General features: G+C 43.9%; 1 protein-coding gene across 2 annotated transcripts in view; it reads right to left on the reverse strand.

The window, feature by feature from the left end:
• Sm (heterogeneous nuclear ribonucleoprotein L) overlaps positions 1-23,779 on the reverse strand; it is a 125,616-nt gene that overhangs the window by 80,319 nt on the left and 21,518 nt on the right. The gene's annotated exons all lie outside the window — the stretch shown is intronic.

Below are 23,779 nucleotides of genomic sequence, written 5' to 3' on the forward strand. Positions count from 1 at the left end.
GTCCCTGAGTCGACCCGCTGGCCCAAAGAGGGGCTCGCGATTGAAAACGCCCGAAGGACCAGGTGTACGTTTACCTGTAGCTGCGCGCGACAAGCTCGCGTGATGACGCAGCATGGCGCCATGCCAAACCCACTTTTAAGCTGCAACTTCTTCCGCGAGGCGCTTTGCGTTCAGCCGCGGGGGAGGCAGTTGACTTACGAATCCTAACGTTTGCCCGATGAAAAATTGGAGCTTCCCACGGATCCTTTTACACCGGAAAAACTACTCGGGTTTCGAGTCGGCGAGCTTCCACTCACAGCGTCATCCATTTCAAAGAGGAAGAGTAAATATGCCTGCCTACGTATTCTATTTTCCTCCGCTTTGCGGAACGCCACTCTAGAGGAAAATAGCGCGCATTTATTACACTAGCCCGCGATCTCTCTGATAAACAAGCTGCGCAACTTCTGCTGATTGTGTGTACAGTAATCGGTGCGTGCATAGAAATCTGATTTCCGGCTCCCAGAGGAGCATATTTGGAGTCGATCTCTCTGGCTGATTGCGTTACCTACAAATTACGCGCAGCTTATGTTTCTACTCTAAATTGTATTGGAAATTCGATTACGTAGACAGACGAATGTACGTATGAAAATTACAAGTATCTCGTTGCATTTACCAAAGTTTGCCAACATGGGTTCCACTTCTCGTGTTGCTCATATATTTCAAGCCTTGCCACCTAATTTAAACTCGATAGAATTTCAACTCGCAAGGACCTGGGGCTGCTCGAGTCAAACTGAAGGAAGGCCTTCGGTGGCTTTGGGTGATTGTTACTCATTCACGAAGATTCTCGCGTACAAATAAACGACGATGTCTGGTGCATAGATTCGCAGGGATCGCCTCGCGCACTGTTTGCATCTCGAGAAGCACGCGTATCCGAGGCGCGGACTTAATTATCCGGTGTTTCCATCCGGGTCGAAGAAAGTAAAGCTCCTTTGTGCGCAGTCCGAAACTTGAATAGGAGATCTTTTGTTGCATCTCTCTGTATAGCGCGGTGTAAATTCAATACGACCGTCTTCCCTCCCTTTTTCTCGCCCGTCGCGACGTCTCTCGTCGATCTTAACAAAGGCGCCCTCCGCTTAAACGATACGACCAGAAGCGGCCAGGAATCGCGATAAGAATATAGGTATAGGTAATCCCTCGACGTCTCTTTGTTCGTCGGAAACGTGTTCGTTCGCAGAAACGGCGGTTATCGTGGGACAGATAGGGTAATGGAATCTATTGCTTAATAAAATCTTGAGGAAAGGAATGGGAAATATTGCCTGACGAGAGGGAAAGACACCTAGAGTGATCTAATGGAAGAGACGAGTATAGATCAAAGATACTGAAGAAGAGGGCGTATCAAAGGCTCCGCTATTTCTTCATTTTATTATACCTCAGTTTTGAAATAAGTTCAGCGATGCACTCATGATTTCTTGGAACTATTCTTCCACTTTCCTTGCCCCAGATTCTAAAAGGACAAATTCTGATTTCTAGTGCATAGATTGATCTTAAAGACCAGCCTTTTATATTCTGTAAACTTGTATCGAGGCAACACTGTATCGATGATTTGGAGTATTAGTCTAATTTCATTACCAACAGCAGAATTCCTAACGCGTCAGAATTAGATCCCACGACTTTTATTTCAACCTTGACAGTAACCTAGTGTCTCAGATTTGCGTCAAATTCTCTGCCCCAGTCCATAAACCGCACCTCTTGCTCCAGCCCAGTATTAGTTAATATTTGAAGCTGTACACTCGCTCTAATACTCCCAACGACTCGTATCCTCGACTACAAGAGTCATATGAAGGATTTACAACTTCACCAACATCCTACACCGCGAGGATCTCTAACCCAGGCTCAAACCTTAATGCAGCCGCAGTCACGATCTAGGATCTGACCTCACGATACAGGCTGCAAGATTCACGAGCCTTCAGAGGTAGTAATATACATGCATCCTCGAGCCAAAAGACCAGTCTTGCTCTCCTCGATCCATTGTGACCAGTGAATCGTATTTCTGTTTCATGATATCGGTCGTTTTCCAAACGGCCCGAGACTAACCACTTCGAGTCATCCTCTATATTGAAGATGAATTAAGTAAGAAGCTAGCTTTCGTAGTTATCCCCTCACCCTCTGATTGATGCCCGTCGGCGAGCCTTTTCTATTATTAGGGGTTCTCGTTCTCCAGCTACAACTGTAATCTCATCCCAGTTCCATTCAGCCGGCTCGAAGCACGTGAAAAAGTGATGAAGCGTAGCAATTACGACGCGAATTCGCTCGACACGGGCCGAGAAACCTTCTCCTCGAAGACAGTGGCCAAGAATATACCTGGAAACGGAGTATTTCCCTCGAGTACAATACCGTCGTGTTCTGGGGAACATGCAAGTGAGTGTTCGGTGGAAGAAGCCTCGAACTCGGCGATATGCAGCGCAATAAGCACGCCGTCAGTCGCATCTGCGAGTAGGCGAATTGAAAGGGGCAAATTGAAAGCCGTGAAGGCCGAGTTCTTCGTTTATCCTGTTAAAGCTCGAGCCTCCATTCAGCAGTTCCCAGGTTTTCTTCCCTCCGCGTACGACCAATCGCGCAGAAATAAAGGGACGAGCCGTGTATTATGTCTCCGACGAGCACGCCGAGGGAATAACGCAGCGCAGGAGACCAAGACAGATCTCTCGACTCTTTTTATTTCTCGTGGGAAATTTGAACGCCAGGAAACGTGGAAACTCCCGTCGAAGCGCGGAACATCTGCAGCGAGATACGTGTCCTGGGACTCGTCGCCTCTCTGACATGGAATACTATGCCTTTGGAATTTTCATAATTGGCGAAAAACACTTGCTAGCATCTGCCACCTCGATGGGCATCATCACCAACGCGGTACGCGTTGCTGCTCCGTTGTACGTTGGAAGGCGAATACAGATGCGAGTAACAGGAAAAAAAATCTTGTGAAAGAGATGAGAAGAAGAGACGCCTTGAAGCTACACTTGATTTTTTCATCTCATCGAGCCCGTGGTTCTGTGGCTGACCTGCCTCACGCTGAGCCCGATCGCGTGTTTTTCCCCTGCTTCTTCCTACAAGCGATATAAATATCGGCGACGAATTATCTTGAAAGGCGGCGCTATTCTCTCGAGGGTCGCTGCAAAGAGACCGCTGAAAGCTAAAGCAAACAACTGTGGCCACTGTTTCTAATGCTTGTGGAAGATGCTGGAGGTTTTGTGATGTTTGCGGACTGTTAAATCACAGTAGATAAGAAGATGGCAATATATTTATTGTGGGACTAAGAATAAAGAAGCTTTCTTATATTACAGAGAATTTGAGACGGCCGTGGGTGGTTCAGAAAAAGCTTGTTGCAGAAATAGAATAGTAAAGAAGATCTACTATAATCTTAACACTGAAATTTGAGTAAAAATGTCGTTAAGAATATCTCCATTTAAGAATTTCTCTTCATAAAACGAGTGCAGGGCTCAGAGTATTTTTTATATAGAGTCCCCCACCAGTTTTTCTTAAAACATCCTCCACGTTGACCGATTTGAAGAGACGGAGGTAAGTAATCGGTACACGAGGGATCTTTAGACCAGTTCCTCATTTTTATTCCACGCCTCGCGCAGCCCACGAGTTTGACCTACCTCACGTACCAGTCACCTTCGCCTTCCCTTCATCTTCTTTCGCGCCGTGACTGATATAAACGCAACTGGTAGGTTAACTTTAGAGGGAGCATCAAAGGACGTGTGTATACGCGGGCCGCAGCTGTGAAAACCACGACAACTGGATCCCTCATAATTCCTATGAAGTCTTTAATCACGGAGCTTGCCATTCTGTAACTGGAGACCCGTGGATCTTTCTGCTACATCAATGACGGGGCTTAGAGTGATTAAAAAGGAAGAGAACGAGAACCAGAAGCAAAAGGAAGAGACACGAGATGTAACCGTATGCCTCGAGAATATTTATTTACGAGGAATAGATTTCTATTGACGCTGACGACGAGATCATTGATGGTACTACGCTTCTGCATATGTAATTGCAAGCAAAATGGTGTCTTTTTATTTTGCTCTATGATTTGTTGCACAACTAAAAATGACCACTTCAATATTATTGATTTCAGATGCATCTGAAGGCTCAAAATTACAAATAGAAGAAAAGATGATAAAGCATTGGAGCTAACTTTCGAACAAAAACGATGAAAAACATTCTTCCAACAGACTACATTTTTACCAAATATATTTTCTTATAGGGTACACTCGTTTCGAACTTTTGCTCATTTCCCCTCTGCAGGAACCATGTAAATGCAACACTGAAGCCAACTTTCGAAAGACTGCGCTCGCCAAAAGCACCGGTAGTCCTGGTGTCCCCTAATTCCGGAGAAACTTCCACCGTAAGATTACTCCGTGCACCGGAATTCAAAAGCGGCATTATTTCCCGAAAACACAGAGGGAAACGTGACCGTTCGTGCGATAATCATTAAACGTAACTTTGAAGAAATACACTGATGATCAAAAGTTTTGTGCACAAGTGTCGTTCACGTTTTTCAAATGAATAGGAGGGAACATGTAATGGTGGCCCGATTAAGCACTGAGAAACGAAAAAAGAAGGAAATACTGCTGTAGGAGAGACAAATTAAAATAAAAATCTTTATAGAGATCCAATTGCTGGAGGTAATTAAATCAGGGTGAAGTAGATATTCAAGGCTACTCAGAGGGTTCTTAATTATCTTCAGGAAGGGGGCGATTAGCTTCTTTATACTATCTTTTAGCCATCCGTTTCCTCACTCCGCTTCTCATCTTATCACAGAAAATTGATATGCCGCAAACACGAAAATTCTGTTAAAGGAAAATATCGTAGAGAGACGAGCAGCTTCTACGTCAATTATAATGAGAGACTGCTACCATAGAGACGAGTTTTCTGAATATTTAGCAACGTTGAAATATGTATAAAGTGTAGAATCCATGAATCCATGAATTCAAATTACAGAAAGGACTCTGTTACAAAGGCCAAGCAATTTGTATCCCTTCGCATTAATACCACGCCGTTACAACGGACTCCACGAATTCAACCAACCGAGTGCTCATCAACATCCAAGCGATATATCACACTCCGCAAGCCAAGGCAGCTCGAATTTCTCCTTTAATCCCTCCATTCCGTTTCGCCCAGGCCACAAGCGCCTCATTCGTTCCAAAAATGTTCCCTCAGTCTTTCTCCAAGGAAGGAAGAAAAAACCACCTTTCCTCGGGTCCCTCATTACCATTCAGAGCGAAAGCTGTACCGCCGTTTGACCTGGAGGGCCAGCTACGAAATTTCCTCTCATTGTCCTAACCAGCCACGACAGCGAGCACAACCGCGGCGGGGCTAAGTTTCAGAGTAGGCCGCATATACCTCGACCGCCGTCGAAACCGCCGTATCCACCGCGGCTTTCCCCCTAATTCCATTGAGACTCCGCCGTGGAAAGATCGTTCCGCTTACGGGCCGAAAACTCGAGCACAGGCTGACCTTAATCGTCGTTACTTGTGTACCTACATCGCTGTAGCTGACGAGGAAGTCGATTGCCAGCGAGAAGGAACGTGATCGAGGGGACCCTTGGGCGGAGGCTACAGAGACATAGGACGCGTAACAGGCTGGGATCGAGGTCTAGCCAGAGCGCAACACGTCCCCGGGAAACCAGATACACCGAATCGAACGGAAATGTAATCGTGGCCCAGGAAACTTTTAAATCTGTGATGGGGACGCGTGACTCGAATGCAGCCGGATCGCTGCACCCTCCTTCCTCTTATTTACAATGGCTCCGCGATCGCACAGTGCCCGCGAAAGCTGCGCGTGATCACGTTTCCATTTTATACTGTGCGCCAGGACGCGAATTTATGGGAGGTTAAATCCTTGCGCGGTCGGGGAATCGCGAAGATTGAATTTTCGTGGGAGCAATAAGGAAGCTGTCGGCATCCTTTTGGACGTCGAGGGCTCGTTGCATCACGGTAGGGAAATCGAGAGGTGCTCGATTTTGAATTTCAAATAGGGACTGGTGAAAGTTATATTAGCTTCTGTCTTTGTGATTACATCGATTCATTGAGCAAATTTCGTTTCTGTGCTCAACGTTAATTGGCTCCGCGCTGATGAAGAAGTTTAAGTGCTGAAGAACGTGCGCTGCTCAGAGCAGTTAGAAACTCGTCTGCACGAACGATATTATCACTTAGTAAGCCACCCAGTATCTTAAACTTTCAACAAGCTAGGTAGAGGTATACAAGACCGGCCCTGTCAAACTTTGCGAACATACTGTAACTGTGTTTGTCGAGGATTTCTTATACATTTCTCCAATATAACGACGTCCTTGCAGGCTAGTTAATAAATTCAATATTCAGTACAAGTATCTTCTGTATTCCCATCTGTCCCATTCAACCCTTTCAGGGAAAACATGAGCCAAGGAAACCTCGAGGAGCCCCCAGACAATCGAATCGAGAGCACTTCCTTCCATGCTGAGTACCGAAAAAGAGAACACGGTCGAATACACTGATAGTTAAGGAGGCATACGGTGGCAAGATATTTGACAGAAAATCGTCTCTCGCCGTATCTGTACCCAGAGGGTGGCTCCTCCAAGAGGGTTAACAATGCGCTTCCTGAATGGCCACGTTTCTGTATCTAACGATAACACTTGGAGCGTCGTACTCGCGGTTGATACACAGAAGCTTATCTGAAAATGGTTACGTATTTCAGGCTGACATTACCTTATCGTGAATGGAGCCCGTATCAACAAAGGTAGCGTCGAGCTCATCGCGCTAAATGCAACTCGCGACGCCAGCCATCGAATCTGGTTTAGCCAGCGATGCTTCAGCGATTCAATCGCGCCAAATTCTAGTAACCCACGGCAAACACTCTGTTGCGACCTCGGTCGATCCAATTTTAATAAACTTCGCGGCGAAACGGGAGCGCCGAGCATAGGGTATTAACACGATTTGCTCGTTTTTACAGGTCGCCACCGTGTTCCTGCGTTGTTTATCTGGTTCAACAAGTTGCAAAAATCAATATTTGTTTAAGCCCGAGCTGCCGACGACTAAGGCACCCTTCGAGCCCAACTACGCGAGTAAACCGCGACACGCTCGATAATATTGAATGACTTACGGTTTATGTTTGAGAAGGAAACGGTAAACGCAGCCACCGTGGCGGAAAATTAGCTTTTGGGGGATTGTAACGAAATCGGGAATCTGAAATTTACAATTTTTGATACTAGGATTTCCATTTTTCTCTGCATCACTATCAAATACACTAAGACCTGTTCTACCTAGTATTTTTCTTTAAAAAACACAAATTTTCTAGCGACGTAATCTTCATTTTCCTTTGCTCATTATCACTGCTTCTACAGGTAAAGAAGAACCTTTGTCTTTGAAGGTTTAGCAAAACCTGTTAAGAAGATCCTTCATCCTTCTTTTTCAACCCCTTCTCTGAAGCATCGATCCAGGATAAGATGACATCAAGGTTCATCCACTATGAAAACAGTTAACAGAACCGTTGAAAAAGTGAACAGTCGAAACGAACCAAACCACCAGAGACAATGTTCCCTCAACAAGTAGCGACGACCAGGGTCGTTACGGTGCATAAACTCATCAACGTGTTCCAGCGGGCAGGGACCCATAAAACGGAGCCCGCTCGCTGGTCGCGGAGTGGCAAGTGGGAACCATCTCGTACACCGTGTGTAGGTGGATTTAATGCGCACGTGGATTCGCGGAGTACGCGCGTGTGGAAAGGTCTATCCTAAATCCGGATTTCAAACTCATCCGACCTAATCCTCGTGGCTTGAGTGCTCGATGCAAAGCGCTTAGACGGTTTTGCGACAAATATCGATTGTCAGAGGGGACTATCGTCGGCATTATTCGATATCTTCCACTGTTATTCCGAAGCGAATGCAAATCCCTGGTATAGCGCGACGAAAATACCGATGGGGTTATACTGAGTCGAGGGTATTCCCATTCCTGCTTATCCTGGAGTTAAAATTCGACTCACACGCGCTCGAAAATATTCGAAACTAAATTTATGCGTCATAAAAGTTTCACTCGAATATTCAGCTTATATCCACTGCATTTTATTCTGTTTGAAATACTGACCAGAAGCTTTTCATACCAAAAACAGTATAATATCTTAAGAATACAGTAACATTGAAGATAAAAGAAGCACCTACACTAAGGTATAGTAAAAAATATATACCCGACGAAATATCATATGCTTTGTGTGTTCGATACTCTCGATACACCAAGGCTCATAAAACGGTTCTACAACTTCACTTTACGATCTCACTAGACTGCTTCCAGTCGCTATACAAACTTGCCCGATAGACAGACGAAGTCATCGTCCGAGGCGTTAGAAGCCACGGATAAGATTAAGCGTTTCCCCTTGAATGTCTCTCGATACAGTCGCGAGAAATATGAGCGATATCCCCGATGAACAGAGTTGCGCGCAATCTACGCTCGTATTGAAGCCGAGTCGCTGAGGCGTGCAGTCAGTCGCACTTTCATGGAAATTTCCCATTGAAAACTTGCAGGGTAATTGTCGAGCGAGAGCAGGCATCGATAAGAAACGACAGCACCGTTGGAGGGAACATTGTTCCCGTTTGAAGGTAGGAAAAGAAGACAGGAAGGTATTGTTCGTGGAAAGAGACGATGTCGAATCTGCATCGACTACTATATTAACACGTTCCCTGCCATAGTGGATCTTAAGAACGTAACGCTTTATACATTCATGCGATGGTTTTCAGTAGAATAATTAATTAATTTCGGAAAGCCTGAGAACCGCTGTGCTGGGTCTGAAAGAAATTCTGGGTCAACTAACAGTTAAAAAGGAAAAAACAGAAGAAGAAAGATAAATCCACTGCCGCAGAGAATCCTAAGACGTAAAACAAACGAGGTACAAATTCCTTTTTTGGAAAGCAGTGTAAATCACTGTGCTAAGTCTGAAGAAAATCCTAGTGATAATTAGGGAAGTGTAAAATAGTACTGACGCAAATTTCAATGTCCCTAGGAGTCGTGCTCGGATCATAAAGGATTAATAATACCTCACAATCCACAGTGACATTGCAAACGAGTAGAGCTCCACCTGACGCGTTGGATTGCAGGATTAATTCGACGTGAGCGAATTTCGTCGTCAGCTCCTAGCAAATTAAAACTGCGCAACGTGTTGCCGAGTAAAAAGCAGGGCGCAAGTGTGCCTCCTCCAAAGCATTTTCTGGCTACGCGGGCCACTTCGCGGTATTAATTACGCGCTGTTCATAAATCCACGGGGAGGTGAGTAATGTATTCATGCTTTCGTCAACGTAGGCCAGAACCACTGTGGCAAAAAGTCACTGCGAAGACAAAAGAGTGGGTCTCCCCGAGAATTACTCCCGGGCACGTGAAACTCGCGGAACTTGTCGGAACTTTTATCAACTGCCGTTGGGAAGCTGTTCGAACGGAACTCGTTTCGGCGAGGGGAAAAGAATATCGCTGGATTATTCACAAGACAAACAAGCTGCCTGAACTTCCACGACATGAAGGGTACCTCTGATGCAACTGCTTCCTAATCTTATTTGTAACGACACGGATTTAATTGGAGGAGGTTAAAAATGCCACGAAGGTTTTATCAAATCTGTGTATTTGCATTTGAGGCTTGTAGATCTGCTCACGTGATTTGATATAATAAATAATTCCGAGAAACGTTACTGAGTTTGTTTTTTTTCGGGGGTATAAACATTCCTAGTGCTATGTCACGCGAGGCTTTGCACATATGGATTCGTTTCCAAGGTCGGATGGAACATAAATTCGTGTCTGGTTGAGGTTCAGTAATAGAATGACCTTTCGAAAATGTTACTGACTTAGGAAGAAGGATACAAACGGAGGAAGAAGGCTACAAAACTGATATATAATGTGTAAAAAATTAATACTTAACTTCTTCGAGTAAAAAAAAATCATTTTCTCGACAGACTATTCAGTGGGCAGAACATTTCCCCTTCTTCATTATATATTACCAGCACCGCCCACAAATGGAGTCAGAGAAGGGGAACGTTCCGCCTATGAAAACCACACCCCTTAACTCTATTGGCCAAGGCACAGAGCATTTCTTTCAGAAACCTCCACTGTTTTCTCAAACAGACTACTCAGAAATGAAAAACTGTAATCTTCTAAGAGTAGCGCAATTACATTCTCTTGATAAATTTTCACTAATTCAGCCGCTATCTTTGCTTTCTGAACACCCGATACATAGTTCGAGCGTGGAACATTACATCATCGCGAATACTTTCCACAGATCGTTCGACGATTCTCGTAAAAGCGTGCACGAAAGAATTCAAGTCTCGAGAGCGGCATAGACGCGTGCTGGATTTATCGCGCGTCTATTTAGGAGAAGCCAAGAGCCGTAATCTCGCGAGAAGAACGCGCAGAAGAGCGCGAGGATGACGCACAAACAGTTAGCCGAGGTCGATGCCATCCGAGCGAATCGTATCGCTCCGTAAATGATTCAGCGTTAATGGTCAGAAGCGAAGTCTCCGTCGGCAGCAATAATCTCCCTGTGACTGACACTTTGACGAATAACAGATCGTGCCTGGCGGAACCAAAGCTTTGAAGAAAGTAATATTCTTGGAGAACGGAGCGCTATTAACAGTAGAGCGCGACAGTGTACGCTTTTGGACAATTAGCGTGGGAAATTGATTAACCTAGGCCTTTGTGTTTGTCGAGAATAAACGGGGGATACAAAGACGTTAATGTCACAATGTATTCTAATGAATGCTACTCCGCAATGATTGCTAGACGTATTTCCTGAACATTTGACTAGAACGTGCACACTGATTCGCATTCTAAATGAGAATAATTTTGCACAAAAGCCTTACTTTTCTAGTAATCTGCATTCAAAATTCTGGTTAATGTTTGTGCCAGATATACATAGTAGGTATAGGTGAAGTTTAATTGCGTTCAACAGTAGAATATTGAGATATCGCTACAGTTATTGAATATTAAATGTCACAGGGGTTAAACATTCTAATTTTCATTCACGTATATCATGCATTTTTCTACGTAAATTCTGTTTTCACAGTATGATAAAGCCTTGCCGCAGGGCTCGACGTTTCTTGGAACTGGGCGCAGTTAGCTGTGGCTAACGTCGGATTTTTCTGACGCCAGGAATAAAAAAATGCACGGTAACAAAAAAAGGTTGACGTCTGACGCGTGGACGAAGAGGAACGTGGAACAAGCTTAAAGCTAGTTTTTTCTACTCGGGTCTTCCGTGAAGTACGACTACAGAAATACGGGTAGAATTTTTTCTAGTCGATGTGTAGACGGACAAGAGAGAGCTATTCGTCTTTTCTGAATGAGTTCTACGTTTTTTATTTATCGTCCCTATTCCCTGCTATTGCTCACTTCTTAGTTTCTGCTCCCTACTATTAGGTCTTACTACTTTTTTCTGTGTATTTTTTCATTCCTACTCTCTTCTTAAGCTCTACTCACTACTCGCTATTCTACTTCCTTTTTAATCCTTCCTCAGTAATCACTGCTCTACTCCCTTCCCAACCCCTACTTACTTCTTTCTATTCTCTACTCTGTCATTCCTAATGACTTCTACCGACATTCTACTCTAATCCCACGACCCTTAACCACTAAGGAAGTACCTACATTCTCTACTCCCTTCTCCCAATTCTCCCCCTCGTGACTTCGTAATTCCTAGTCCACAATCTCCTCGAAAACCAAGCAACATCCTCTCGCCACGTTTAAACATCCAAATTCTCTACTGAGAACCACTTCCCACCTTCATAAAAATGTTCATTTCGATACCACTTACTTCACCGTGCCAAGTATATTTAGACCATCTCTAGGTAGCTAGGCGAGGCAGTTCAATTGCTTATTTGAACGCCATATGAAAACATCTGGCATATGAATGGCGAATACAGATTTTTCCAGCGCGAAACGCGCGGATGTAATTCACAGGCAGCTATTCATAGGCACCATTGGTTCCTAAATGAACGTAGCGAGACCGTTTCGGCCAGAAAACGACGACCACGAAAAAAGAAGAGAAAAACCGCGCGGCTAGAGCGCGTTACACGCGTGTATCAATTAAATCTGTCCACGAGGGAATTAATCGACGGCAAATGCGACGGGGAATTCACTTGATAAAGATTTATCATGGCGGGTAACGCGGGCATTACTCTGAGCTCGCTGCTGGACGCCGCGAGAACGGAACACGTTTTCCGCGTTTCGCGAATTCAGGCCTTGCCGTATGCAATGGAGCATCTGTATGCAGTCACGCAACCTGCTCCCTCACACAGCGCTGGCTACGTGCGGACGTAATCCAGACGCGAGTCAGACACTCGAGCATTCTTCACGGGTAAAATTAGAAGCGATAGGTGTGCGCCCACCACTAAATACGTCCTTACCGATTTTTTTCTGGAGGAATATCGAGAGCAGCCGTGCTGAGCGTGACGCAATGGCACCTGGGGACGCAGAGCTGCATTTGGAGGAAGACGAAAGAGGGTAGAGCTGTGGAGAATGGAGGAAGAGATGAAAAGACGGGAATGCGCAGAATTTATATGAATTTGTACCTGTGCCGTGGTGCGTAACAGTGCGAGAGGAAGGTGCAGGGTGAATGAACCTGGTGTGTGTTGGCTGCTTGCGAAGGAGATCTAGCAGCTGGTTGGATTACTAATTAGTTTGGAGGGATTGAATGAGTTCTAGGAATGCACGTGGAGGAGATTTCGGTTCTACGATATGGCGTCGAGAGAATATACGGAGAACTGGTATTTGACATGCAGAGTTGACCGGTTATAGTTAGGATTCGGAACCCAAGTTGTAGTTAAGTCATATTTTATTGCGCTTGCCTTTGGGTGATCCCGAGTTCTTATTAATTCCTCAAGGCAAACGAGTCTCAATGTAAGAATATTCAAATATTCAAATTTTCAACGGTCACATTTTTAAATATTCAAATTTTTAACGGTCACATTTTTAAATTTTCAAATTTTTAACGGTCACATTTTTAAATATTCAAATTTTTAACGGTCACATTTTTAAAAATTCAAATTTTTAACGGTCACATTTTCAAATATTCAAATTTTTAACGGTCACATTTTCAAATATTCAAATTTTTAACGGTCGCATTTTCAAATATTCGAAATTTTCAATTCTCAGTATAATTACTGACAACTGACTACTCCAATAACAACATTGAAATCCATACAAAGCTATAGATTTTATTCCAACTTCCTTATACAAGAAGCACCTATCTCTCCACCCCCCATTCCTATCCTCCGAATGAACCACAATCGTAGAATGAGACGCTTTGCAAGGTTTACTCCAAAGCATTCACAATCAAGTATCAAATCCGCCAGAACAGAACAGAACAGAACAGACGGAAGATAAAAATTCTCGACAACACGAAATCAACGGTAGATTTTTTAAAGTAGTCCAGGGCAGACTGAACAAACACGTTTCCGCTGTTACGATCGAGAGCAGCAACTCCGACGGTAGTTCCTAACGAAGAGCAATTTCGTTACTGGGAATAGAAATGCGGTCTTAACTACACGTACAAACACACTTGGTGCAAGGGACATCTGTAGTGGATGCACTCCGTCCAGTTTGTCTCTTCGTGTTTCGAACGTTCATGTAGCTTTAGCCGTAAAAGGATCAGGAAAAGAGAGCAGCAACGTTTAAGCGTGTGCTATATACAACGAGAAAGTAACGTTTGCTCGCGAACTGTGTATAATGGTACTTCGAAGGCGTAGGCAAGCATTGTTACGCCACGGACCGATATATTCGCGAACTTCCTAACTGCATACATTTTGCGCGCCTCATATTGGATGCATTAAACCGTGCATAACTGATAAGAAATAATTCGGAGAAGACTCAAACAGGAATTGGGATTTTTTCTTTTTTTGGGATGCTTTGAGGGCTACAAAGGTAGAATTTAATTAGCTTAAAAACGAGAATGGAATAGTTGAGGTGGTATTTACTTTCTAGGGACACTGGAACGCACGGTATTTTTAAAATTTTCAGACAGGTTTATCTTTTCAGACAGGTTTGAAGTACGTTCTGTAAAGGCAGAAAATTCATACATTCTGTCTATTTTTTAAGTTCTATTTATTGTGAATTCGAAATAAATTTAAATTGAAAATTTGAAAATTCCAGTGGTCACGATTTAAAAAATAATTCCCTTGATACCAGACCTGCAAAAGGGAATATCCTCTTATGTAAAACAGACCTACATTCGAGTAAAAAGCAACTGTGCTCCATTAACAGCAGTGATTTACTCGTAGCTATTACCATCAGCCATATGGAATCCCTGCATCCCTCCTCATATTTATTTTTATGAAAGATGTACTTTTCACACTGCCCTCCCATTTCAATACAAATCCGACATCGCTGACATGAACGTTCTATGTCGTTTAAAAAATTTATGGCTTGGCTCGCGTCGTTTGACGCGCATTCTCCGTCCACTGTAACTAAATTTATTGCGTGCGAATATAGCAGAGATTTTGAAAATGTCACAGTGGACAAAGAATACAGGGAACTTGAATCGAGACACCTTGATTTTCGCTGGACTAACAGAAGCAGATAAATCATCTCGAACACAGCGAGCAGAAAATTGCATTTTTTACTACTTCCCGCGAACACTGGCTCTGTATTTCTAGAGTATCCTGTTTCTTGTCTCCGAAGAAACAAATGTCCTGCCATGATTAATGAACGTAACTGTCCCAATACCCGAACATTTAAGATGTTAAATGCCTCAGTGGTAGTAAATGGACAACCTGAGATGTATGTCTCCAACTTGAATTATGTCCCTGTAGCTGAACATACTATTTTATAACAGATACTATTTCTTGTTTCCTTTTTTTCATTATGAACACTCGAATTTCAATTTAAAGTGAAACCCTAGAATCAGCGTCAGTGTACAGATACTAGGGGACATGGCACGTTTACCTTGTCTAACATCAAACGTTCCAACGTCTAACATTTGTGTCTCGCAGGAGGCACCCGAGACGGGACACTAGCACGAGCACGCGCGATGATGCGTCCCGCCACGAGTCAGGGGAAGCCCAGGGGACGTGATGCATGATTTCGGTCAGTGCTGTCACAACACGAGCGTCTCCTAAATTTCAAATGATTATATATCTTTCGAAACGACGACGGGACGTGCGAGAGGTCGTGGCTCGCTCGCCCCGACGTGCACACGCTCAGGAATCCCACCATTATGTCACGAACTTTCGGCCCGCTATGCGGAAAAATCAATATTTATGGCACGGTGTCAACTGCTCCCCCTTTCCTTGTCGCCTCCTCATTGGCGGTCTATTTCGGTGGCAGGTCCGATCCTCCGACGTCGCCTCCGTCGGGTGTCGACCTCTCGAAATCGAGTTTTGACGAGTACAAATGCATCCACGGGTGGTCGGGGAAAAAAGCCGCGGCGGCTAATCGATAGACAGCCACCTGGAAACCTCCTAGAACTGGAGACACCGAGTTCACGGACATAAATCAGCCATGTCGAAAATGCTCGTGGCGTATGCGAGAAATGGAACGAGGAGCATGAAAGACTCGCCTTCTCGATGGAGACTGGGAGCAGGAGTTACTTTAGATATTGGGAGAATCGTTGGTGAGATTGATGTTGGCTCTAGGGAGGGAAGAATATGATGGTTTGAAATGTTTGACAAGGTAACTCGTTACGAGGAAAATATTTGCGGCGAAGGAACGTGGAAAAGTGATTGCTCCTAAGCAGTAGTCCTTGAAAACAGAAAGTGGTAATTATGGAAATTACTATGGTGTATCTCTTCTCGTCTCCAGTTCTTCGAATTTTAATTTAGAATTCTATTAGAATTCGAACAAATTCGTGGCTTACTATAAACTCAAAGGGCATTCCCTATCCAATTAATTCTCCACCCCAAGTATTTCCAACAAGTACACTTTACTCTCAAACAAACCAGCAGAAAAACCAACACCGAAGTGGATTCGATTCATGAAAAGAAAAACCGATTTCAGGATGATCAAACATCTTCCCCAGGAAAATTCAAGAGTGTCCACCCCACGCTACTCTACCTCCATCAACAGACCACGAAATACGGATGGCTCTTTCTTTCACCCACGCTTAAACACCAGGAGACCCAAGGCCTCTGAAGTGGAGGATACGAACGGAGAAAGGAAAAACCGCTGGCAGGGCGATCGATCAGAATTTCGAGCAAGTTTCGAGTGTGTCCACCCCCGCTCGAAAGGGGAGCCGTGGTAAATGTACGATTTACGAGGGATTCGTTCGTTTGTTGCCGATTCACGAGGAGTAGGGTGCACCCACGATACGCGTGGGCACGTTGCCTCTGTCTCTCCACACCCATCCGCCTGAGGTGTAGCGAAAGACAGTGGGTGGGGAGAGAGGGTGGTCGCTTTATCGATTATCGACTAGAGCCGGAAAAAGAGCACAGCTTGATGGATTCAAACACGGCCTACCACTTTTCCCGACTGCTGCTACTTCAACCACACCCTACCTCGGACACTGCTGGAGAGTCGTTAAAATGGAACGAGTATCGGGGGGGTCAGTGAAGGGGGTTGGACGAGGAAAAATTTCCGCGCTTCCTGAAACTAGGGGCATCGTGAATCGCAACGCAACACCCTCTCTACTTCGCGTATCATCGAATTTGTCTTTCCCTCGACTTCAACGCGTCCTGGATATTCATGGAGAAAAAAGTGGCAACTCTTCTTCTTTCTAATTAGAAGAAGAAAACTGATCTCCCGACGAGCTGGTACTTATATCACTCTAATGATTAATTCACAACGAGAATTTTTTCGCAGGACACGACACATCGGCGAAAGCATTAATCAAACCGTTTAGCGCGGCTGAAACGAAAGCAATAATATGCTTCGGGAATCGAATTATTACTGTCACGGTCCATGCCTCCACGCTCCAATCACTTTTAATCGATTCCATCGGCCAGCGACCGTGGCAATTATTATATTCGAATATTCACGACTCAGTTGGCCCACCAGCGCGTATCAATTACGACCGATGCAACTAATCTGTCGTTTAATTTCCACCCACGATTCCATCGAATATCTGCTCGACTTGAGACCGATTTGTCCCACCCCACGATTGGCAGCTCGCACGGATCACTTCGTGGCCGGCACGTGATTCGCGTGACCGATTGTAATTGAATCTTATCGCGCCAAGACGCGGGTCGACGCGAATTTGTCGCTTAATCGCGCATCCCGGTGTGATTAAACACGCCGCTGCCTGATCGTATATTCGGGTGAATTAACGCGATCCTGCGTAACTGGTGGAGGGGGGAGACGTTTCGGGGAAAATACTGGGTCGCTTCGTAAAGTGATGCAATTAGCGGTATATGGAGCACTAACAGAGCGATATCCCTAATGAAGAGTAGGTAGTGATAATGTAGTACCTACTTTAACGAAATAGGTACTAATTGACGAAGTTTATTATTTGCTTTGAAAATGTAAAAAAGGGCAAAATTATGAATGGGAAAATTAAAATTAGTCTTTTTAAATTGGGTTTGTTGAGGGTACAGGGTTCTTTAATTTCACAGTGTTTATTGCAATGTAAAGCTGGGTCTACATATCAGCGAACAGTTTATGAACACTGTTTGCAAATTTCTCATTATCCTAACTCGATCTTTCCGCGAACACCAAAAGCAGTATGCGAACAGATACACGAATAGGCGATTTCTAGGACATTTAATTTCCGTATTGTTCGCGAATAGTTTACGAACTCTGGTGTATTCGGATCTTAATAGAATCCAGTACAAATTGTTACTATATAATTGGTAAGAGAAAACAAAGGAAGCTATTCACCCGATAAGCTCTCAGCAGCGCCTCGCGTGTGCAGGAGAAATACAACGCGGAACAATTATACGTAGGAAATGACCTAATGGCTTAATAAACAAATCCCAGAGAAGGGTGCAAAACGAAGGGTAAGAAGACGCCTGGCTCGCGGAAATTCATTACCGCGTGTAATAAATTTCCGCATGGCAGAAAGCGTCCTCGTTTTCCCGGGGTTTTCATTATTTCGAGGGTCTCTCGTTTATCTTATAGCTCCGACAATTTATCGCGATGTTTCGAGTTACGACGTAACGTCGGCGCACGACTATAAAATAACGCCAGCTTACTCCTAATTATCTCAGCCACCTAGACGCGTGGAAGACGTTTCGTCGCTTTCGGTCGTGTGTCATAACGATTGTCGCGCGCCTCTGTTCCCAGAACGCCTCGATACCGACACAGGAGCTCCCCCGTGGTTTGGACCTACGAGCCACGTGGGCGGCACGTCGCAGCGGCTATCTATCTTAATCGTGATCCGTTCTAAGGAGCCAGCACCGTGCTAATCTTGCTGCACGCTCGTAAAAAGCGCTTCGAAACACGCCGACTGGTCTTGGATTTCAATACTAACATCATTCATAATAGGGGGGATACCTTAGAAGCTTTTATGTCAATATTTGATAATAATTCTACTGATGATTTAAAAAATATTTTCTAACTGAAGTAGAAACAAATATGTAGCGATTAAATAATATTATGAATTTTGAATAACTCTTAAATTTTATAATATATTAAAGATAAGAAATTAGATATAGTAGATATGTTTTGAAAATAGTAGATAATAGTAATAATGAGAAAGGATCGAGGTATCTGTATCACGAAATTTCATCGTTTTCAAAAACCGAACACGATTCTCGCGTCATAAGTTCGCCGGATGGAAGAATCGGCCCGCAGAAAGTACTTTATAAGTGGAAAACAAGTGGAGGGCAAAGGAAGCAGAAGAGCCTAACATAGGAAAGAGCCTTCTTTCGCGTTTTATTTGCCCCGAACATTCTTAAAGTGCTCCGAGCCTGTCCTCAAAAGTTCGATCCTTTGAAAGTCCATGAGAACGCCCTCGATCTTCCACAATACCGTGCACCCTTTTAAATTGCGATCGACCGTATTAGACGATTTTTAGTACAAGAAGTTTTATACTATTCGCCTTTGATTCTTCAATTCCCGTAAGTGATTCCCATCGTCAAAACGATACTACACTGTTCTATATAAAATTTCCTCGGAAGTATAAACTCTTTCAAGTTACTGCGGAATTCACAGTTGGGGGTGAAATTGAACGAAGAAATAGAACGGGAAAAGATGAGTAGTTTGAAAAAAATGACGGTATCCTTAAATATTCAAATTTTCAAATTCGCAACGGTCAAACTTTCAAATTTTCAAATCTGTAACAGTAAAATTTTCAAATTTTTAAACTTGTAACGGTTACATTTTGAAACCCTAACGGTCCCATTTAAATAAATTTGAAAGTTTAAAAGTTTTTAATTTTGTAACGATCAAATTTTAAAACTTTTAACAACCAAATTTTCAAACATTCAAGTTCTTTAATTTCTCAATTTTTGAATATTCAAATTTTAAAGCGATTGCTCCATTTGGATACAGAGCAATCTTCAGATACCGCATTTCGACATCCAGAACGCAAAATCTTCGCTTTGATCGATGATACCCTCAACACAGAGACATCCCTCTCCTTCTCCCATTTTCCTCGGCATCATTCGCCTTTTGAAGGATATCAGCTTGACGCAAGAGGCGATCTCTTTTCGCGTCACCTTAGAAAATTGCGTAAACGTCGAGCACAAGACGAAAGTCGCGTGAAGCGGTTAAACGCAAGCCGAGGTTCGCGGTAACGGTACACACGCTGATTTTGCGCGAGTTTTCTTGATCGAGCAACTCTAGAACAGCCATTGAAACGAGGCGATACGGTTACACACGGTAACCGGATCCTACTCGTACGCTTCTATTTAAATTGTGGAAAATGTTCCCCGCTACAAACTAGCTCCCCTCCGACAATTGACCGCGCGCAAGAGGGAAAGAACAGAAAAGCAACGGGGGAACTTTAAACTACATACCATGGAACTGCACCGAGTTCGTATCGGCAAAGAACTCGCCGAGGGGAAGTAGAGTTTGATTCGGAAACTGTTCCCCGTTCTTATCGACGCTTTTTGGCTCGAAAGTACCGCATCGGGGTGTACATTGAATTATTTCACGGGCTGTTAAGGATAATTGAATTTTCTTTCGATCATTTATCATAGCTTTTTGCGGCGAACTTCATGGACTTTAAATGAAACCATACGTCTTCGTTGCACCTATCTTATTGTACATTTAAGACTCGTATTTAAGATTAATCGAGCTTAACGATTTATGATTCTTATTGCACCTTCTTCCGACTTTTCAATAATTCTGCAAGAAAAATTTTCCAATTTCCCTTATCGACACCTACAGGAAGATTTCCATCGACAGACTTGCCATTACTGGTTTTCTTCATTCGCCTTCTGTCACTGGCTCAAATCCACGCTAAATTGCGAAGCTCTTCCCAGGATGCAAAGCCAAGAGACAACGCGGCCGTGCATTTAGGTGTTCGAAGGATTTACTCTCGGAAGTTTTGGATCCGCGTTAGTTAGGAATCGGCAGGGAGCGCATAAGAAATAGCAATCCGAGAGACAGCCTTTCTCCTCGAGGACGAGCGAAGTAGGTCGCGGGCATTAAATACGTCAGACGTTTATACGTGTACGAAAACCGCGGTAAAATGTTCTGTCGTGGCGTGTGGGAGCATAATTCTGCCCTCGTGTCAGTCTGGCACGAGGCAGAGGACTTACAGCGGCTCGAGGAGAACTTCATTTCGCGGCGCACGAATTACGGACAAAACGAGTAAATTGAACAGCCCAAGAACGAGCCTTAATGATTCGGTTAATGCGCCTTAAATGCCACTTGATATCACGAAATAAATTTCAAGTTTAGCGCTCGGCTGAACTGGAATCGGTGTCGCCGAGAAATATGCTGGTAAACGGGCTTTTAATAAACCAACAATTACTGCCGCACGTTATTGCCCTCATGTATGCGGAAATAAAACGGATCATTAAGTTGCTCCGAGTTTTCGAAAGATGAGATATGAGAAAAGTCACGGCCCGATGTGAGAGGGTAAATGGCTAAAATGGCCTTTTAATAAGGGACACGATTTAATGGCTCGCTTTACTGGTATACGCAAAATATGAGAACACGTTTGTGAAAGTTCCTGGAGAACATGCAAGAAGTTCACGATCAATAGGAAAGATCGTTTTAAGGTACACCATTAATTAACTGTTTTACGAGCTCAGGAAGATACTATAAAATCGAACTGATTTGTAGTCTTGTCGTGTGCGACGATTTCTACACACTTCTCGCCTGCAGTGAGAAACTAGAAACTACCAAGGCGATTGAACTGATACTTATAATCGCCTCTTCTTTTTCAAACAAGTACAGATTGAGAATAATTACAATGGACAAATAAAGTCACAGAGTACGCCAGTGCAAATAGAAAACTGAAGCTAAAAACGACATGATCAATCGATCCCTCTACATCTTAAATTCCCATCGACTTGCCCCACAGACTTCACCAGAGATCACCCTCACTATTCTATAACAGTGAAACATCGATGCTCTAAATAGAATTCGGAGCTGCAAATCACCGGAACGCGCCCAGCTCTCTCGTTAACCACTTCACAGTGAGTAACTCCAACTAATGTACGTTTAGTCTGAGTCTGAGAAACGATCGGACCCCAACCACGGCCAATTAAAATATTTTCATTGCGTGGCAGGAGCCCGGTAGCTATCGGTGACGCGCAACCAGCAAACAGCGCTGCGTAAAGGTCCATTTATACTAAATACCAACGAGTCGAGCGAAACGACTGTACTGATGAAACATAGTACTGGTGTTAATATTAACAGTGTCTTGCGCATTAGTAGGTATTGGTATTGATAGCGTCTCATGTGTTGTTAGGCATTGATAGTGTCTTATCGTTATTTGTGATTACTCGCTGGTATGCGTAATATTGCCTCGGCTCGTGCTCAGCTCGTCAGTAGTATAAATGGACCTTAAATCCAACAGAGCGTATCACGTGGTCGACAGTAATATAGTTCGACGGAATTCGAAATACAAGCACGACCACGGGCGAAGAAATGCACGTGAGTTCACGAGACGGCGAATATGTTAATCTTAATCCTCAGACGCTAACGGTGGGGAGGATGAGATATCGCGGAGATTAAAACGCGCGAAAATTCATGGCTGCATGCAGCATCCGAGTTCACCAAGCTGGCTGGTTTAATGTGAAGATTCTGGCGCATATCTCGTGCATATAGTTGTTATAGTTCGATGCCTGCACCTTGCAGGTGAAGGTGGATACGTGCGAACGATTCTGTATGTGTATAAGTATGTGGGTTCGTATACGAGGCACGTGCGTCAGGCGCGTGATTGATGGTGTCGTTCTTTTGAACGATCTTGGAAACCTGGCAACGACTGACTTGCTACTGGTCGAGGTGGAAATTTGTCGTAAATGAGTGGAGAACTCCAAAGTCATGATGTAATAAAATCGATTAATTTTGAATTAGGAAAAAGAAGAATTGTAGTTTGACAGAAATAGACTGTTCTAAAATTTTGGACATTCCACTCTGTGTACTATAAAATTCATATACATAATTTCAGTGGTCTGAGTGAAAACAAGGAGATTCGTACCATATACGGGCTTTGGCCATCAGCCGAGACAGTTGTGTCAATACATCCAGTCTTCAAGATTGAAAGGTTAAAGGTGAAACAATGAAATCTGTGGAATCTGAAGAAGTAGCTACAGAAGCGACAGAATCTTCGAATAATAAATGAATTCAGCTTCTCCAGTTAAGGAACCAAGTGCCTATCAAACCTAAAGCTCTCGAATCACGGGCCATTTCGATGAATTCCAGGTAATACTTTGATGGATCAATTTAATCACTCAAATTGCGCTGAAAATACTTCGCCAAGGAAGACTGGTCCTCTGAGAAATGGCGAATACCTCGTGAAGAGGCTCCCGATCGCGTAGACGGAAAGCACACGCGCTCGAGCGTGTATCAACCACTTAATGCAAGCGTCGCACGTCACACGCGCCACTTCCAATAAATTCCACGCGGTGCAATGATATATAGGTCGGCTTTCGCGCGACGTGGCCGCTTTTCTAAACATTTTCTTTCGTACAATATGAGGTCGTCCATCGAACCGACCATGTACTTTCACAAAATGAAGCAAATCGTTGGAAATTCAAGCTGTACCTGGCTCTTTAGTGGGACGATTTACGGATGCCTGATGCGTGCCACCTTTGACGTTTATCGGGCCACGGACACGCGGTGCTGCTTAAACACGCGGAATTATATTGGAATAATTTGCATATCACGACAAATTAAGTGCAAGAAATCATTTCCTAAGGAAACAGTAACTAGGTATCGGTATGCAAAGTGTTCGCCAGTGTGGCAATAATACTGCAATAATACTGCAATAGAGCTGAAGCGAAGGATATTTTCGGTATTTTACCAAGAACATCTTTACGATGCCTTTATTGTCGAGCAAATTTCTCGCAAGAAGCTTAAATTCCCTTCTAATTCCCTTCATGATACAAATACTTTGCGAGTCACGAACGCAGAAGAATCAGGCTACGTCGTTTCACATTCTCGTATTTTCGAGCTGCAACGATTCCCCTGAAAGGAGTTTTCCACGAAGAAAAAAATCGCCAAGACCACTCAGCGTTGTGCCTCCGTCATCTCGCGAATTCCCCGCGCGGCTGCGTCACGAGTCATTAATTCGCGTTATTGGGAACGGTGGTAAAAGGATTCGACGTGGAAAAGCCATCCCATGGAACACGATCACCTCCCAACCGCCAACCCGACGCTTCTAGGAGGCGTGAATCGAGGCTACGTCGTCGCCAGATTAAAATTTCAATTGACTAGCGAGTCGTCGGATATCATCGAGCATAATTAAAGTAGAACCGATG

The sequence above is a fragment of the Calliopsis andreniformis genome, chromosome 12, assembly GCF_051401765.1.
Source record: "Calliopsis andreniformis isolate RMS-2024a chromosome 12, iyCalAndr_principal, whole genome shotgun sequence".
In the NCBI taxonomy this organism is placed as follows: Eukaryota; Metazoa; Arthropoda; class Insecta; order Hymenoptera; family Andrenidae; genus Calliopsis; species Calliopsis andreniformis.